The sequence below is a fragment of the Populus nigra genome, chromosome 2 (assembly GCF_951802175.1).
Source record: "Populus nigra chromosome 2, ddPopNigr1.1, whole genome shotgun sequence".
NCBI classification, from domain to species: Eukaryota; Viridiplantae; Streptophyta; class Magnoliopsida; order Malpighiales; family Salicaceae; genus Populus; species Populus nigra.
The window spans coordinates 8,001,884-8,006,883 of NC_084853.1; positions in this window are offsets into that span (position 1 = coordinate 8,001,884).

Below are 5,000 nucleotides of genomic sequence, written 5' to 3' on the forward strand. Positions count from 1 at the left end.
GCACGGCGGGCAGTGTTGGAATCGGCAGCGCCGACGAAATCGGCAAAGTCGGGGGAATCGGCAGCGCAGATTTTTCGACGAACATGGGCTGGACGCTGGACTGGCCGGGCCATGCAGGAAAATTCATCGAGGGGACACGCTGACGAAACAGCGCTGGTTCAGGCACGGCGGGCAGTGGTGGAATCGGCAGCGCCGACGAAATCGGCAAAGTCGGCAGAATCGGCAGCGGGTGCTGGCGATGGGTCTGGACGGGCTGGATAGTCCAAGGCTCGACGAGAAAGACTGCTGGTTTAGACACTGGGGCAGTGGCAGCCCGCGGGACAGTGTCGGCAGATTCGGCAGCGCAGATTTGTGCGGCTGCAGGTTCGTCGGGGAAAATCGGCAGCGCAGATTTTGCGACGAACATGGGCTGGGCGATGGACTGTCCAGGCCAGGCAGGAAAATTTGTCGAGGGGACACGCTGACGAAACAGCGCTGGTTCAGGCACGGCGGGCAGTGTTGGAATCGGCAGCGCCGACGAAATCGGCAAAGTCGGCAGAATCGGCAGCGCAGATTTTTCGACGAACACGGGCTGGACGGTGGACTGTCCAGGCCAGGCAGGAAAATTCGTCGAGGGGACACGCTGACGAAACAGCGCTGGTTCAGACACGGTGGGCGCAGTGTTGGAATCGGCAGCGCCGAGAAAATCGGCAAAGTCGGCAGAATCGGCAGCAGGTGCTGGCGATGAGTCAGGACGGACTGGATAGTCCAAGGCTCGATGAGAAAGACCGCTGGTTTAGACACTGGGGCAGTGGCAGCCCGCGGGGCAGTGTCGGCAGATTCGGCAGCAGTGTCTGCCGATTCGGCAGCGTTGGCTTGTTGGCGCGGGGGGCCGATGCGAGTGGGGACTTGGGCAGCGGGCAGTGAAAGCAAGAGTTTCCCCGATGCTGCCGGGAAAAACGCTCCCCGGGATGGCCGGGTGAGATGACCCGGCGGCCCGCGACGGGTCATTCAATTCCATGCCCCGTCAACATAACTCCCGATGTACTGTTTGCTTTTTCGGAAGAAGAGATCCATCCCCCCATCCTCGGCCAGCCAAAAACGCTCCAATTAATGGCGGGGTGAGATGACCCGGCGGCCCGCGACGCGTCATTCAAATCACTGCCCTATCGGCTACAACTGCTGATGGGTGGGATTAGAGGCCTGCCATGGTGGTGAGGGGCGGCGAGGACCGTGAAAGCTAGAGTTTTTCAGAGGCTGCCGGGAAAAAGGCCCCTCGGGTGGCGGGGTGCGAGGACCAGGCGCGTCATTCAATTCTCTTCCCTATCAACTTGGCTCCCGTTGGCGGGATTGGAGGCCTACTGTTTGTTACAGGGCTAAAATCGTCAGGGGAAGAGCTGACGAAACAATGCTGGTTTGGATGCAGGGGGTAGTGTTGGAATCGGCAGCGCGGACAAAATCGGCAAAGTCGACAAAAAAGACTGTTGGTCTGGACATCGGGGCAGCGGCAGCCATGCCGACAGGGGGGGAAATCGGCAGCGCAGATTTGTGCAGCTGCAGGTTCGTCGGGGAAATCGGCAGCGCAGATTTTTCGATGAACATGGGCTGGAAGATGGACTGTCCAGGCCAGGCAGGGAAATTCGTCAAGGGGACACGCTGACGAAACAGCGCTGGTTTAGACACGGTGGGTGCAGTGTTGGAATCGGCAGCGCCGACGAAATCGGCAAAGTCGGCAGAATCGGCAGCGGGTGCTGGCGATGAGTCTGGACGATTTATAGTCCAGGGCTTGATGGAAAAGACTGTTGGTCCAGACAATGGGGCAGTGGCAGCGCGGATTTGTGCAGCTGCAGGTTCGTCGGGGAAAATCGGCAGCGCAGATTTTTCGACGAACAGGGGCTGGGCGCTGGACTGGCCGGGCCAGGCAGGAAAATTCGTCAGGGGGCCACGCTGACGAAAACAGGGGCTGCGGAGTGGAAAATCGGCAGCGCAGATTTTTCGACGAACAGGGGCTGGACCGGCCGGGCCAGGCAGGAAAATTCGTCAGGGGGGCACGCTGACGAAAAGAGGGGCTGCCGCGTGGAAAATCGGCAGCGCAGATTTTTCGACGAACAGGGGCTGGACTGGCCGGGCCAGGCAGGAAAATTCGTCAGGGGGGCACGCTGACGAAAAGAGGGGCTGCCGCGTGGAAAATCGGCAGCGCAGATTTTTCGACGAACAGGGGCTGGACGCTGGACTGGGCCAGGCAGGAAAATTCGTCAGGGGGCACGCTGACGAAAAGAGGGGCTGCCGCGTGGAAAATCGGCAGCGCAGATTTTTCGACGAACATTCGTCAGGGGGGCACGCTGACGAAAAGAGGGGCTGCCGCGTGGAAAATCGGCAGCGCAGATTTTTCGACGAACATTCGTCAGGGGGGAACGCTGAGGAAAACAGGGGCTGCCGCGTGGAAAATCGGCAGCGCAGATTTTTCGACGAACAGGGGCTGGATGCTGGACCGGCCGGGCCAGGCAGGAAAATTCGTCAGGGGGGCACGCTGACGAAAAGAGGGGCTGCCGCGTGGAAAATCGGCAGCGCAGATTTTTCGACGAACAGGGGCTTGACTGGCCGGGCCAGGCAGGAAAATTCGTCAGGGGGGCACGCTGACGAAAAGAGGGGCTGCCGCGTGGAAAATCGGCAGCGCAGATTTTTCGACGAACAGGGGCTGGACGCTGGACTGGGCCAGGCAGGAAAATTCGTCAGGGGGGCACGCTGACGAAAACAGGGGCTGCCGCGTGGAAAATCGGCAGCGCAGATTTTTCGACGAACATTCGTCAGGGGGGAACGCTGAGGAAAACAGGGGCTGCCGCGTGGAAAATCGGCAGCGCAGATTTTTCGACGAACAGGGGCTGGATGCTGGACCGGCCGGGCCAGGCAGGAAAATTCGTCAGGGGGGCACGCTGACGAAAAGAGGGGCTGCCGCGTGGAAAATCGGCAGCGCAGATTTTTCGACGAACAGGGGCTGGACTGGCCGGGCCAGGCAGGAAAATTCGTCAGGGGGGCACGCTGACGAAAAGAGGGGCTGCCGCGTGGAAAATCGGCAGCGCAGATTTTTCGACGAACAGGGGCTGGACGCTGGACTGGGCCAGGCAGGAAAATTCGTCAGGGGGGCACGCTGACGAAAACAGGGGCTGCCGCGTGGAAAATCGGCAGCGCAGATTTTTCGACGAACATTCGTCAGGGGGGCACGCTGACGAAAAGAGGGGCTGCCGCGTGGAAAATCGGCAGCGCAGATTTTTCGACGAACATTCGTCAGGGGGGAACGCTGAGGAAAACAGGGGCTGCCGCGTGGAAAATCGGCAGCGCAGATTTTTCGACGAACAGGGGCTGGATGCTGGACCGGCCGGGCCAGGCAGGAAAATTCGTCAGGGGGGCACGCTGACGAAAAGAGGGGCTGCCGCGTGGAAAATCGGCAGCGCAGATTTTTCGACGAACAGGGGCTGGACTGGCCGGGCCAGGCAGGAAAATTCGTCAGGGGGGCACGCTGACGAAAAGAGGGGCTGCCGCGTGGAAAATCGGCAGCGCAGATTTTTCGACGAACAGGGGCTGGACGCTGGACTGGGCCAGGCAGGAAAATTCGTCAGGGGGGCACGCTGACGAAAACAGGGGCTGCCGCGTGGAATGGCAGCCTACACGCAGATGCGGATTCGGCAGCGCACGATGGCTTGAGCAGGTCATGGGTTCGACTTGGCGCGATCTGAAACCTGGACGAGGGACTGTCGACGCTGGACGAGCCAGCGCGGTGGCCTGTCGTGCCCCGTTCAGGGGGGGCCTGCCGCGGAGACAGCCCTCGCGGGCTCGACAGCGCAGGCCAGCGTCCCCGACGTCGCTGGCCGCGGCAGGCGAGCTGCCGGGGTTCCCGCATTCCTACAAGAAAACGTCGTGCTTTCCACATGAAACCAATCCAGTAAAATCAGCCATATTTTTATGAGGCTGCCCACTGAATTTGGGGTCATTCCGGGCCGGTTCCTAGTTTTGCGGATTTACTCGATTTCTAATGGTAGGAAAATTAAAACAAATACTTCCCGACCTCGAAAAATTCTGGGAAAACTAATGAAGGTGGATTGGATTTTTGCCAACCTCTGTGCAAAATTTCAGCTCAAAATACCAAGAAATGAATTTTTTAGAGGGGGGGTGACAGCTGGGACCTAGTAGTGTCTCCCCCTGCCAGAGCTGCAATGACACTTATTGCTCTTTAGGGAGCCACCAGGCCGGCGCCCCTCAAAGACCACACGCGCGCGCGCGCCCGCCCGCGCTGGGCGCTGGGCGCTGGGGCGCTGGGGCCTGAGGGCCTGGGGCCCTTGGGGGCCCTTGGGCGCGCGCGCGCGGCCCCCGCAGCCATGCCGCGCTGCGCGACGCGCGGACAGCCCCTGCTGGCTTGCTCTCTCGCCCGCGGGGGGGTTGCCTTCGGGCCCTGGCCCCCCGCGTTCTGGCCTGCCCCCTGCGTGGGAGAGGCTAGGCGCTGCAGGGGCCAGCCCGACGTCGCTGGCCGCGGCAGGCGACAGCCCGACATCGCTGGCCGCGGCAGGGGCCAGCCCGACGTCGCTGGCCGCGGCAGGCGACAGCCCCTGCTGGCTTGCTCTCTCGCCCGCGGGGGGGCTGCCTTCGGGCCCTGGCCCCCCGCGTGGGAGAGGCTAGGCGCTGCAGGGGCCAGCCCGACGTCGCTGGCCGCGGCAGGCGACAGCCCCTGCTGGCTTGCTCTCTCGCCCGCGGGGGGGCTGCCTTCGGGCCCTGGCCCCCCGCGCTCTGGCCTGCCCCCCGCGTGGGAGAGGCTAGGCGCTGCAGGGGCCAGCCCGACGTCGCTGGCCGCGGCAGGCGAGCCGCCGGGGTTCCCGCATTCCTACAACAAAACGTCGTGCTTTCCACATGAAATCAATCCAGTAAAATCAGCCATATTTTTATGAGGCTGCCCACTGAATTTGGGGTCATTCCGAGCCGGTTCCTATTTTTTCCGATTTCCTCGATTTTTAATGGTAGGAAAATAAAAA